This window comes from Eptatretus burgeri, chromosome 3, assembly GCF_056783735.1.
Source record: "Eptatretus burgeri isolate ZD-2024b chromosome 3, Ebu_testis_v1, whole genome shotgun sequence".
Lineage (NCBI taxonomy): Eukaryota > Metazoa > Chordata > Myxini > Myxiniformes > Myxinidae > Eptatretus > Eptatretus burgeri.
In genome coordinates, this window is record NC_140963.1 from 25,808,871 (window position 1) to 25,816,370 (window position 7,500).

Sequence of the window (7,500 nt, forward strand, 5' to 3'; positions counted from 1 at the left end):
GCAACAGTGTTGGGAAGAACTTTCCAAACAATATTTGATTTCCATTGTAGAAAGAATGCCGCGAGTATGTTCGGCTGTTAAGGCCCTGTCACACCTTGACGATTTAGCCAACGTATGCCTGACGTATTCAAAATTGGGCTAAAACGCCGGCACACGTCGAATACCTTACGGGTAAGTTTGTATACGTTAAGAGCACGCTGAAAAACACTGCCATACGTCATAGTACGCTGGCTTTCATCGTTGTACTTTGCGGTTGTCCTCAAATTTTTGCATGCTTGAAATTTTACGATGTATGCCAGCGTATGACTCACACATTCCACTACGCTGGCCATAAGTTGTAGGCACGTTATGCGATCGTTGACACACGTCGACACACGTTACTTGTAAGTTACTCATAAGTCGAAACACGTCGAGCTAATGATTAGCGTACCCAAAACTTATTTATAACCTATGAGTAACATGTTGAAGGCACGTTACGCGATCGTTGACACACGTCGAGGCACGTTACTTGTAAGTTACTCATAAGTCAAAACATGTCGAGGTAATGCTTAGCGTACCCAAAACTTATTTCTAACCTATGAGTAACATGCTTTGAACCTATGTGTAACGTACCTCCAACGCATATTGCCGTATGTAGACGTATTTGATTGACGTCTTCCGGACGACCACAGAACTTACTGAACGTGTTTCTAATTTACAGCTTCCGTATAACGACGTATTGGCAGCATTTAAAAAAACAACAATAACTACCGATATTTCGTCACGTGCCGTTACGTCACATCCGATTGCCTCTTCAGTTGGCTTATGTCTTATTCTTAGTTCCTCCTCTGTGAATATTTTCTGTTTAAGGATATTATCACGTCGATGTCGAAACTTAAAAGCAAATGTCGGAATATATTTTAAAATTCGTGATAGACTAAAAAACAACAACAACAAAAAAAACAACAACAAAAAAAAAACAACAACAACAACTTCAGATATTTCGTCACGTGCCTTCACGGAGCCAAGGAGAAAAAAAGAAAATGTGCCTTGACGGAGAAAATAAGTTTCGGGTATGCTAAACATTACCTCGACGTGTTTCGACTTATGAGTAACTTACAAGGAACTTGTGTCAACGATCGCATATCGTGCCTACAACTTATACCCAGCGTAGCGGAATGTGTGAGCCATACGGCGAGTACGTCGTAAAATTTTCAGCATGCTTGAAATTTCACGACTTACTAAACATACCACGAAATATGACAGCGTACTTCATCGTTTTTTCAGCATGCTCGTAACGTATACACAATGTAGCCATACCGTATTCGACGTGTGCCAGCGTTTTAGACACATTTTTCATAGGTCGGCATACGCTGGCTAAATCGTCAAGGTGTGACTGCGATGTTGACACTTCCAATTTTCAGGCGGTTATGATTTAAATCGGCGTGCGGCAGGTTTTTAACAGGCTACGCCACGAGTTCGTCGGTGATACGTGCAGCGCGCTATGCCTTAGTTAAACTATCGTTGGGCCTTGGTTGTGAACGCCGACAACAGGCTAAGCATTCGTTGGTATAAGTTATCTAAAAGACAATGAAACGTTCTGTGCCCATTACTTATATGTTATGCATACGACCAACACGTTATGAATACGACCAAAACTTAAAAAAACCATAAACATTTCAGCGTACGCCAACGTTTTACATGCATTTTTATACGTTGCCATTGCTGGCTAAATCGTCAAGGTGTGACAGCGCCTTTATATCTGCAAAAGGTGGCTACTTTGATGAGTCAAAAATGTCGATGAAATTTTGTTCTACAAAACAATTCCATGATTTCTTTTTATCTGCAATTGTTTACTTGTTCTATCTTTTAATGTCAGAGTACATTAAAACATTAAACTGCTTAAATTTCAGTAAAAACTGGAAAAATGGGGGTGTTCTAAAACATTGTACCGGTCGTGTAACTTGAAATGCGATAATTGCTGCAATGGAACATGGATTTTTGCCTCTACGATTCAGCTGCTGGCGATTTATTTTTTGACATAAGTAATATAATTTGAAATAAAATGTTAATGTACTTTTCATTTGTTGGCCTATATACATCTCATTTTACTTTTTATGTGTTTTGGCCAATTGTTTCTTGTTTGTAAGTATTTTTCAAGATATATATATATATATATATATATATATATATATATATATATATATATATATATATATATATATATATATATATGACCGTTTTTACAGCCATTTTTCCCTCCTGTGCAGGGGTTGGGCTTTTTCTTGAGGCAATGTTTTATGGCCGGATGCCCTTCCTGACGCCAACCCTGGTCGCCTCTTACGACACACAGGGATATGGTACACCTATTTTAACCGGGGCATACACCGGGACCAGTACACTGGTACTCATTTCGACGACCTCGGAAGGATGACAGGCTGAGTCAACCCCCTGGTGTTAATTCAGCAGCCAACGGGGCTTGAACTCAGGACCCTGGGATCCCAAGCCACCACCCTAACCACTAAGCCAACACCAGGCTTTTATATATATATATATATATATATATATATATATATATATATATATATATATATATATATATATATATATATATATATATATATATATATATATAAATAATCCTGCACACGAACGAGGCATATTACCTCTACAGCTGAACTTTCAAGTCATCGAGACGGAGTTAGGATTTTCTCATATTAACACTGCAGGCGACAATGGTCGTCGTCTTCCTTGCCTACTCAGGCACACCTCAAACATCATTTTCGGACCAAGACAGTGGAAGGAGCAAACCAAAACTCAATGTCGGTTATTGCATTGAACGAGATGAACCTGACACTAAAAATGGTTGGCAATCAGAGCAGCAGGAATTTTCTTCAGAGCATCCGCCAATGCTTTTGTTGCTAAAGCCCCTAAAGCAAATGCGGAAATCCATGTCAATGCTTTTAACATTTTTGATGCAATTAGGCTTCCATTCCATGTGGATGTCTTCCTGTTACTTGCTTTGAATCCCCTTCCCATGCTGCTTTGTGGAAAGAAATCGGCAAACACACTGAACACAATCCAACATACATGCTTGCCCTTCACTCATTGATATAGCATGTGCTACATAAATATGTGTAAACAAATCCAATATATCCCTCTTTAAATCATAAATATTACATAGTACTGGATTTGTATTATACATTCATCATGCAAGTAGGCTGTTGCCAAATCCTGGATTTTATCATGCAGATAGGTTGACATGATATACTGTAGTGTACATTTATGGCCTGACCACCATCAGTTCAGCTTTGCTTCATATATATTTGAGAGTGTATAAAGGATAAAAGGAATAGAAGTAATGTATGAAAAAGAAAAGAACATATGAAGGTGTATAATGCGTGCACAAAATGCAGTGATGACACATTAAGCTATGTGGAACTCAATCGGAGCTCCAGTTGTTAAGAAAATGGTTCGATCGTCTGCTCCAAGTCTGGGAAGTCGGTGGTTCAAACCCAGCCGAGTCATACCAAAGACTTAATAGGATGGTACATGCTGCTTCCTTGCTGTATGTTGAGCAATTAAAAGGATAAGAGCATGGACAATCCCCATACGTTGGCATCCATGGAGAGGAGGAAATGCCCCACTGAGTATGGTGAGAAAGGCAGCGCCACTGTTGTGGCGTCGCCGGTACCCAGAGTGCCCCGGGAACTGACTGCACTTCCTCCAAATTCAGTGGCCATATTTGTCTCGTCTAACAGTCCTTTGTTGTGTCTCGTGTATTCGTTTGTATGCAAGATGTGTGTGGCAGCTCTACTATGAGCCTTAGATCCTGTAAAAACTAAATCTATAAAAATTGTACAATTTATGAACTGTAGTGTGCTCTAGTTGCCAGTAACTTTGATTTGCTGTTTGTTATGGTGTTCAGTCATCTTCAATTGTAATTCGTCATGGCATCCAGTATTTATTAATTGCAGTTTGTTATGGGATGCAGTAATTTTGAATTATAGCCAGTCAACCTGAACAGTAACGATAAATTGTAGTTTGTTGTGGTATACAGTAATTTTGAATTGCAGTCACTCATGGTATACACGAAGTAATAAGTATGAATTGCAGCTGGTCATTGGATACAGTAACTTTAAATTATAGTTTGATATGGCAAACAGTAACGGTGAATTGTCGTTTATTATAGCATAGAGTAACAATGAATTAGAGTTGGTAATGGTTTTGAATAAGATTACTGTAAGTAGTTATTTACCTCCACCACCAAAGGTGAAGGAGGTTATGTTTTCACCCCTTTCTGTTTGTCTGTTTGTTTATGTGCAGGATATCTCAAAAAGTTTGGACGGATTCAGATGAAACTTGGTGGGCATGTTGGGTGTGTGGCAAGGACGAATTGATTCGATTTTGGTGAAGATCCGAATCCAGATCTGGATACGAGAATTATTTAATTTTCAAAGTGATTCTTCACCATTGAGAGATAGGGCCAAAAACGATATAGTACTGTATCGCATGATATTTAAAAAATGTATTGGGCCCGATATATTCTCGTGGATCAGGTATTACTTGGCGGAGGTATGTGCTCTTCTGAGTGCCCTTCTGTTGTGTACAGTAACCATTAAAACTTTGTGTGTGAATATGTTTGTGTGTGTGTATATATATATATATATATATATATATATATATATATATATATATATATATATATATATATATATATATATATATATATATATATATATATATATATATACATACATACATACATACATACATACATACATACATACATACATACATACATACATACATACATACATACATATATATATATATACAAACACATATACATACAGTTGTGTGCTTCACGATTAGTTCCTGTTTCACCAAATAAGAACTAGCACATTTACAAACCACTCTGTAACAAGTAATTTTATTTTTACAAACCACTCTTTGTAATTTTATTTGGTAAAACAGGAATAATAGTTGAGAATACAGTTGGTTAATTCTTCATTTTATTTCATGCAGTCATGTTTTCAGGAAGCATAGGATACAAAACGTTTTTTTTTGAAGAACACAATAACGTTATTCCCTTTCGAGGAAATATTTATACATTTGCAAACATAAAATTCATTGTAGTTCGATAAATGTTCAAAACAGAATAATGAAAAAGGTGTGATGGAGTAAATGCATCCGTTTCACTTTTTGTTTTTTCAATTTTTTTTGTACGTATTCTGCGTGATTTCGTCATCTGTTGGGGAAGCTGGAGCCTGACACATTTAAAATGGGTTTATTCAGGCAGACATGTCCAGTCAACCCGGATGGAAACTTGCATGACATATCACATGTTATTTAAATACAAAAAACCTCAAAAGCGCTCATAATCAATAACTCCCATCCCATCAACTTCTGTCACTTTAAGAGTAAATTTTGTAATATTGTTAAAGTATGGCAGGTTCTTCCTATAGCAGGCACACGGGACATTCCTTTTACGAAACCACCATAGAATTCGACCAATTCCCTTAATGTCAATAAATACTAATTGGATCATCAAGTGAGCATCCTTTCCTCATCAAGCATTCAATCAATTAAACTTGGTGCATCGATAAAGGAAGGGGGGAGGGGTCCACTGCATAAGAAATTATTGTTACATCCAGTAAAAAAAAGTATTTTTTTCAATGGGCATTCACACACACACACACACACACACACACACACACACACACACACACACACACACACACACACACACACACACACACACACACACACACAAGTAGACACACAACACACAAACACAATACATTCATGAACAACATATACACATCCACAACCAGTTGTGTGGAAAAGAAAACGTCACAACGACAAGTTCAATATTGTGTCTCTGTTTTCAATTTGACCTTGATTATGATGGATAATTTTCGATTGTAATCTCTGACAATCTGCAAATATTGCACTCGTGTAGATTCAAGAAAAGGTTTAGAATCGATCAGATTTCGTTTCTACCAAAATTGAACACAGTTTTCCTGTACTTTATGTATACGTGTGCAGTCAGTGCCCAGCTCATGATCCATGGAGTCGGGAAATCAGTTAATTGCTTGCAAGTTAAGGTTCTTTCTTTAGCTAAGAGAACTATGTTTTGAGGTTTACAATTTAGATAAAGTTGAATGTGGGATGTTGTGAAATTAACATCATTTACAGAAATCCTTTAAATTATATTATATTATCGGAATAGCCGTGTGTGTGTGTGTGTGTGTGTGTGTGTGTGTGTGTGTGTGTGTGTGTGTGTGTGTGTGTGTGTGTGTGTGTGTGTGTGTGTGTGTGTTTGTAAGTAAACGACAATAATTACTAGATTTTAGCTGCTTTAAAAAAACCCAAAATGGTGGAAAGTAAGACAACACAGAATATTTGCATGAGAAATTCATGGAATTTAAATAATTTGGAAATTCTATCACAGTTGATGGCGAACAACAAGTCAATATTTACTTCATTTTGAGTGACCTATCTACTGATGTATCTCTAACAAACCATGTTTCTGTATTAACATTTTATTTAATTCGACCATTCCCCCCAGCCTCCACCCAGCTTCCCATATATTTACTGCATTGTAGGCCTTAGGCCTACAATAGTATAGTCAGGGATCTCATTGGGAGGCCTCAATAATAAAATACTTGAATGTTGAATTAATTATTCTGATTTTAAAACGCCGCACTGCTGAATGGATTTGTATATGAAGCATTTTTATTCTGCGGTTGACCATTTTTAATATATGGTTGACAGAACAGTGCACGTTGTCCGTACGCATCTCAAAAGGGCACATTGTCGCTGTTTCCTGTCGCGGTGACACCTCGCCCTCCAGAGACATCATTTTGAGAAAAAGTTCTAAAAATCCCTGGGAATTACTGTGAGTGGGCGTTCACCCGAAGTGAAAGTTCTTCACTGTAGAAAGCAAAGGTTGGTATTTTGTGCATTTTAAATTGCAATCTATTTACTCCCGGCACAAATTTGAATTAACGGGATTTTCAAAATGTTCTTGGAATGAGATGCTCATAATAGTCCAATACATTTTTAAAACAGACTTAATGGTGTAATGGTAAGAGTGTCCGTAGTGTCTGGGATGTCAGCGGTTTAAACCCAGGCCAAGTCATACAAAACTTTAAAAATGGTATATGCTGCTTCCTTGCTTTATGCTCAGCATTTATAAAGGAAAGAGTATGGAGAAACAACCATAGGTTGGGAATAATATCGCAGGATTTGATGGACCTAATAGCCTCCTCTTGCGTCAAAGTTCTTTGTCAGGGAACTCGTCTTATCATTAGTGTTATTATTATTAATGCTAACATTAAAAAAAAACAATTGAATATACAATTACGAAAGACATGTCCTTTTTTTGTTCAGTCAATATATTTTCATTTTCCACTCATAACAAAAATAATGATAATACTGTAATAATAATGTTAATGTTGATTAACGTTTATATTTTATTTTGCTTCAATCCAGAGAGGCAATGTCATGTATTTG

At 37.0% G+C, this 7,500-nt stretch overlaps 1 protein-coding gene and 1 long non-coding RNA gene across 2 annotated transcripts in view; one reads left to right on the forward strand and one right to left on the reverse strand.

The window, feature by feature from the left end:
* LOC147029580 (homeobox protein engrailed-2a-like) overlaps positions 1-7,500 on the reverse strand; it is a 22,808-nt gene that overhangs the window by 9,099 nt on the left and 6,209 nt on the right. The gene's annotated exons all lie outside the window — the stretch shown is intronic.
* Positions 1-7,500, forward strand: part of LOC147029581 (uncharacterized) — a 29,719-nt gene that overhangs the window by 8,403 nt on the left and 13,816 nt on the right. Inside the window, exons 3-4 of the long non-coding RNA XR_015055953.1 lie at positions 4,306-4,389; positions 6,760-6,933. This is a non-coding gene — a long non-coding RNA (uncharacterized LOC147029581). The remainder of the gene's footprint in view (positions 1-4,305; positions 4,390-6,759; positions 6,934-7,500) is intronic.